A 7,578-nucleotide genomic window follows, 5' to 3' on the forward strand; every position below is an offset into this window, starting at 1 on the left:
ACATCATCATCTATAGGCTGGGATGGTGACAGATTCTTAAAGGCGTCATAGATGCCCTCAAACAGCTTTGATGATCCATTCTGTGAAGTGAGCTGACATGAAAGGAAAGACAGAAGGCGTGTTTAGACTGCCAGGAGACGAGGCACGAACGCCACTGAGTCAGACACCACAAGCTGCTAAACAGAGGCAGGCACCTCACTCTACCTCTCTCCCTCCAGCTCTGCACGGGCATGAAACACCTCTGGTCAGGATGAGGTCATCTGCAGGACAACACATTTTTGTTCCACTTTTTGTCATCCTATCTTTTTTTTCCCCCACGTGGGCCCCGAGTGCAGAAAAATGGGGTTGCTTTGAGTGTGTGTGAGTGTGTGTGTGTGTGTGTGTGTGTGTATGTGTGTGTGTGTGTGTGTGTGTGTGTGTGTGTGTGTGTGTATGTAAAAGCACAGCCTGCAGACAGTCACAAGCCTTAAAAGTTCAAAGCTTAACACTAATATGCTTCTGATTGGCTAAGAAATAAGTTCATCTACCGCCCTCATACACTCCACACCCTGTGGAGAGGTGTAGTGAGTTACAAGCAGGGATTAGGGTTCTCTTTGAACTTTGGGCAACTTTCCTTTCATATGCTTGGATGTCAAAGACAACCAGGTGCTGCTCTCCTCTACTGCACACAATCATGCATGCACCCTCCTTTTACTCTGATGCTTTTCCAAAAAAAACCCTGATTTGGCATTCAGAGAGACATTAGTGAAAGACTTTGAGAGGCCCAGACACAAAGGAAATGCTTTGGCGTGCCTGTAGCTAAATCTGGATGGCCAGATGCAGAGAAATGTGCCACCAGCTGCTTCTATTAATACATAACATAAATGCTACAGATGAGAGGAGGAGGATGTCACGCAAACCTGGTACCTGCACATTATTCACTTTGAATATGTGTAATTCAGGAAAGGTTTGGCAGCAGCTCTCTAACCATAGCTGTTAAGAGCTTTTTCTCTAACTCTAAATGGACGTATGGAATGGAACGGAATGGAATGGAAACATCTATTGTGCAAATAAGTTTTAACATGGATATTAATAAGTCTGATCCCGAGGCCATGGAACTGCTTTGGCTCTTGAGAACACAGTGCCAGCAAAGAGCCCTCAGGATACGACTGAGAGTAACAGTTAATGAGCCAACCGGTCTGCTGACTGGGGCGGCGTGACGCGAGCCGTCATGCAGACTGTCTTTGCATTATCTGCTCTACACAGTCCAGTCAAAGACAAACAGAGGCATAGTATGTGGCTCCACCAGCTCAGGCTGAACCACCGTCTCTTTGCTTTATTCACCCTTGTGTGTAGAAAGGTTACATGTTTGCAATGTATAACACATGGCAGCATCCCACACCAGATCATCTGTGCGTGTGTGTGTGTGTGTGTGTGTGTGTGTGTGTGTGTGTGTGTGTGTGTGTGTGTGCGCGTGTGTGTGTGCATGTGTTGACTCCTGCATGCAAGATGGGGCCCAGCCACTATTTTCCATGGAATCAGCGAGATCATCACAGCAGCGTTGATATCACTGCTGTGTAATGCGCTGAGCTGTCTCCGCCCTAACATGGGAGAAAAACTCCCACCGCCAAAAATGCTTGCAACGTTTGACTGCATTTGTTGAAATCCCCCAAGGAGGGAAAAGTTAGTAGAATGAAAACAAAAAAAAACTGTCTCTCCCACAATGCTTCCTGGAGCCTGTGGCAGTACTGGATCCGCAGGTCTCCCTGACAACTGAGCTTTGTCTAGACAGAAACCAACGTTCAGCTCACTGGATAGGAATTCAGTAAACCCACAGCCTGTCACTCTCACACTACCTTCAGCCTGCCTTTCTCACATGGGACCCAACAACCAACCAACCAACCGCTCTCACTGTTACAATAATCCAACATGCACCTTCCGACCAAATGCACCACTCAGTAATCGCACCACGCAATACAACCCACAGTAACACAGTAGTAAAAGATATCCAGATTGATTTGCTGAGCAGTGTTTTTCAGTTCTAATTTTGAAAGAATGTAAAACCTTGGAAGCAGACTGTCAGGGACAAACAGAAGCCTCACAAAATGTCAGCAGCACAATGTTTCAACTTGGTTTGTTGCAAAAGGAAACAGCAACTATACACCATTTCAGGCAAACCTTGCCATTCCTCAGAGTTCAACCAGCAATCTCCTCAAGGTTGCTGTCCCCTTTCCCCCACTTCTCCAGACATTTCCTGTATGGCTGAGCAATACAGACGCATGCACACATGCATGCACGTGCACGTTTCTTATGCATGATAGGTGACTTCGTTCATTATGGATCAGATAAAAGAAAATCTCTCTCTTCTCTCCTGTTTCTGTATGTTCCCGTTCTGTAACCTTTACTGTCTCTTCAATTTGGTATCAAACAGCTCCTGAGCTTCTCCGACGTGATTATCAGCTGTTTGTTGCCTTGAATTGTTCTATTCCTCAGTAACATTATAACATTACATGCTGTGTGTGTGCATGTGTGTGTTTCCCCCTTTTCAAGCAATAAATGATTTCTTCTGACTTAGACAAGATCATTTATGGTAACGCATTCTTTTACTCTGCAAGTATTGTATTATACAATATTGCAAGAATAACATTGATTGAGCTGAATATGAAACCTGGAAACACTATTGAATATACAGTAACAAGTAGCAATTCATATAAGCCTTATTTTGTCCAATATATTGCATCATGAGCTTGTGATTGCTGCATTGGAAATTATGCTGGATTCTGAAATGACTTAATCTGTTTGTTGATGTTAATCATTATAAATCCTTTAGTTTGAAGAACGTAGAAAAGTCTAATCATCTAATAACAGACTGAACTGTTTGAAAATGATATGTTTCCCTAGTTAAGAGTTAAGGAGTTCTGATGTAATTACAGCATGCCTGGTAGTGAGAGATGGTGGTGGCAGTGTGATAGGAGGCCTTTACTGCCTGCTTCCTTACTACTTATCATTACCAACAAAGGCTAGAGACACACAAAAAGGGAGGGCTAAGTGGGGGAAAAAATCCTCTGACCTCACTGACAGGAATGCCACCCCCTTCTCCTTCCTGTGAACTTTGGAGCGCCCCAGAGCTGAGTGAGCACTACACGATTCATAATGAACACAGGGGCAGGCAGAGCAAAACAGTAATGAACATATCAGCCACTAGGGTGGATGCCAATGTACAAAGCCTCCTTTTAAGGAGACTGTCACTTTTGTTTTCTATGACATCTCCCTGTTTGGACGCACCTGGTTTGACTCCTGCAGTCCTGATGTATTAGTAATCTGACCTTTGGCCTGATACTTTAGAGCCAAAGAGTCAGTATCCTCAGTGCTGAGAGATGTGCAGCAATGAAACATGGCTCATTAACTGAGAGACTGAGAGAAGACTCCCAAGCTCCACCTGACCACTGCATCATGAGAGGCAAATCAGGCCAAATGCTTATTAGGTTAGATAAGGATTTGCAGGTGTTTGCTTCTATTTGGAAAATGTCATGAATGGGAATTAAAATGTCTTATATGTCACTCAGAAATATCACAAAGATGAAATTCACAAGACTTGTCATTCATTTACTAGACTCCAGGAACAAACTTCACCCCATGGAATGTGGGTTTTCCATGCCCAGGGGCAAATATTTTCATCTTGTGACAGAGCAAACAGAACAGACCTCACCAGACTTCACATAAAACACAGTTTGCTATTTAAAGTCGTGGCATTTTGTGCACAGCAGATCTTTATGCACAGTGACTTTTTTTCCTTTCATTTACAGGGTGTGACACTGTCTGCCCCCTTAGGTGCAAGAGCCCAGAACATTAGTCATCTGTGGTGCAGTCACTCCGACACAAAATACATACAGTATTCTTAGCTGCAGATGGTTATCAACACATGACTCTAACTAGCAGTTGTCAAAACATTTGAAATAGTGGAGAGCAAAGATGGAATGCTGCGAGCATGGCATGCATTTATTATCATATATAAGCCTGCATGCATACCAACTAACAAAGTCCATGAAATCCATTCACAGGGTTTCAGTCATGACTTTAACTGGTCAACTGGTCGTGTCTCACTGTGCCAGGATCACAGGATGTTCTAAGGAGGCAAAATCGTTTCCTAGAATCTCAAGATCAACAGCTCAATTTCTTGAAAACGATACCAGAGCTCTGTCAATAAAAACAAAGCGGCACACTTGAAGACACATTATCACCCTGCAGTAAATCATTTACTTGAGAGAGAGAGAGAGATTTTGTATCTATATGAGCAGGTCAGTGAGACCTAATGTCTTCAGGTCTTCTTCTTCCAGAACCAAAAGTCTCCCTGAGTTGTTTCAGGATTAAGACATTAACTGACAAACATAATAATGCTGCATTCATTCAAACCATTGACCGGCATCTAACAGGGAAAGTATGTTGAGGGTTGGTTGCAGCAGTTTATTTGGAGAAAGGTGTAACTCAGGCTGAACCTGTTTGCATGCAGAGTCAGTCAAAGTCACATTTTTTACAGATATGCAAACTACCAACTATAGTAACAAGCTGCAATTAAAAATGACTTATGACAGGGAAATATTTTTTGCAACAGTTTTGTGGAGGTGGTGGTTTTAGCTTGAAACCAGTGTAACCAGTAACCAGAGGTTGGATACATTTTTCCAGGCGGCGTGCCTTCTTAACAGCTTCTCGGTCTTCCCTCCCTCCCAGACCTCTATGTTTGTTAACTGGAAGCCAACATTCCCTGGACAACGTGCACAGCAAAGATCAGTCAGACTCACTCTCAGACACGTGGCACAGGTTTATCTCTGCACAGTAGCACGGGGGCAGAAAAAGTGAACTAATCTGAGCGCTCATTGTTATGTCCTGCAGGTGACAATTCAACACACACATACTCGCATTGCAAAAGCGTTTCCCCTCAAAGGCCTTTGTGAAAGGACAGAGGCAAAGTGTGCACATGGCAGCACCTGGCAGGCAGCTGTGTGAAAACCCTGTCTGTGGAAACAGGATCTGTACTGGGAAATGCACCTTTGCTGCATTGCCAAGATGACTGCATATCGTATACTAATATAATTCATATGAGTCACATTGTAAACGGCAAAAAGAGTATAAAGTCTAAGTGGCAGAAGGAGGCATGGATAGAGCTGCTTCTGCTAGAGCTGCAACGCAATGATACATCTGTGGTCCCTGGCATGAATTTGATGAGGCTGTCTGTTCTACTTCAAACAGGGCGACGTTACAGCTGTGCAGCACGTGTAAGCACGGGCCACCGCGTGCTGACACTAGTCTAAATCCCACAATTATAAGTGCATAGTAAGATAGAATGCACATCTTTGAAATGGTGGCATTATTTGTACAAGCCTCTTCAAGCACATTTTGATTCCCTGAGAAAAGGAAAAGGCAGCTGAGCTTTGTGAGTCACAGGTGGTTGTAGACAATAGGGCCAAGGCTTGGCGGGAAGGCATTCAGCCCTTCATCGTCTCTTATAGGTCACACATACGTAGTCACATTATAACTCGTGGCATATGGTAGACAGAATTCTGTGTGTGGAGGTTTTGAAGGATGTTACTCATCAATCTATTGTTAGGATTGTAGGCTGCACCAATCAAAACTAGAAAGTAATCAATGTGGCTGCTGACCATAAATGCAAGGCATCATAACTGCTGATCAAAAGAGTATTAACCACAGTACTTCCTGCAAAGGGAAGGGCCAATAATGCATGTAGCCATAGCTAACCGGTATGAGTGGGAGTGTGTGAGTTAGCATGTGCTGGAGGGGGGGGTGGGAAAAAATTAGGTGGGGGTGTTCAGGAAGCGGATGTAATGCAACCAAGCCAAGCCAGCAGGAGGGAGGAAGATGACCATATTTGAGCAGATGCTTATGAAACAGGATAGAGAACATGCCTCGGATCCGACGCTGGTGGGAAAACAATGCAGTAAATGTGTAAATCACCTCCTGCACATACAGAACATTTGTCAACCCACACCTTGGTATTCAAGAGCTCAGGTTCCTCCTGTCCAATGGTTGGACTCACTGTCCATTCTCACTGTTCCACAGGTGTACAAAGCATGTAGGGGGAGGATCGGTTGTGTGGTGCATGGTTACATATATACACATATATATGTAACCAGGATATATGCATAATAAATTCAATCAGTCATTAGGCAACAATGAGCCATAATAGTTATATGATATCTAATATGTTCCCCACAGGTAAATGGAGCAAACATTACTCTCTTAAATGCAAAGGCCCCGGAGTGTAAGTTTTACCCTGCTGCAGGAAGAACAACAACCAGAGAGGTTTGTCTTTAATAGAACATAGTAACTTTAATTATTCTGCATAAAGGGGCAGCGTATCACACTGCAAAAGCGTTCTCTTTGAACTGGGGTATAGAGCTAATAGACAGATAGGTGCGCCATCGTGTGGTGGATGTTTATTACTGCAGGACAGAGACGTAAAAACTACATCCGTTAAAGCAACAGGGTTAAATCAAATGAAAGTAATGTGTTGAAAATTTAAAATCAGAATTTCCTTAAAATTCCTTTTAGAGAGTCATCTATGATACAGCACCGGAACCAAAGCTGTCACAGACATTCTGCAGCACTTCTTCCAATACATTCAATTGAAACTTTCAATTACGGAAACATTCTTTGCTTTTGGTGTCACTGAACATCCTGCAGTAAAACGACCTTTGTATAAATACAATAATGTTATTACTTGAAGAGTGCAGGTAATACCAACTAGTGACTAAATCAGGTTTCTTCCATTCTTTATTATTCAGATCCAGACCCAAACCGTGTCTCAAGTAGCAAGTAGTATTTTTTGTAGCCAGTGTGTTTTCTACTGTTTTCTGAAGCTACACCCATGAATCCCTTGGGTCCTGAGATCTTTGTTAGGGTCGTCATGGTAATAATCAATCCTTTCAGTAGATTAGCTGGTTTTAAATTAATAGTCATATATGATACTTTTCTCTTCATCAAACAGTTTAACCCCTTATATCTCCTGACTGCTACAGGCAACTGTTGCCATTACCCTGATCTTAAAAGTGTGTTTCCATGTTTTGCACGATTCTAGAGACATTTACAGCAAATAATTGTGTCTGTGTCACTTAGACTTCAATTGACACTGTTTTGTAAACGTTACTTCAGTTCAAGGAGTTGGACCCATTGTCGAATTATACTTGCAGTATTCAAATTTCAACAAATAACATATCAGAGCAATATGACAGTCCCACGATGTGAGTACAGCAGCTAACGTGTGTGTGAGTCTGCAGAGAGAGTGACCTTAAGGCTTCCAAGGTCACCTGGCCAGAGTGGCGGTAAAGTATCCCTGAGGCAGCATGACAGCACCTTCTGTTAACACTGTAAATATGAAGTCTGCTAAATATAAACACTTCTTGTACAAGCTCATGTTGTGCTCTGAGATACTGATGTAATGTTCTGGAACTGCAGTTTTATATCAACATCTTGTGCCATTAATTGTTGATATAGTCAGATCTACCTACCTAGTGCCACACATCTTCAGAGTGGTTGGCTTTCTGTTGATTGCTAAACATGGAAAATCTTGCGCACATATTTTGT

The sequence above is a fragment of the Genypterus blacodes genome, unplaced genomic scaffold (genome assembly GCF_046128005.1).
Source record: "Genypterus blacodes isolate CSIRO-AG114 ecotype Tasmania unplaced genomic scaffold, CSIRO-AGI_Gbla_v1 ptg000019l_1, whole genome shotgun sequence".
NCBI lineage: Eukaryota > Metazoa > Chordata > Actinopteri > Ophidiiformes > Ophidiidae > Genypterus > Genypterus blacodes.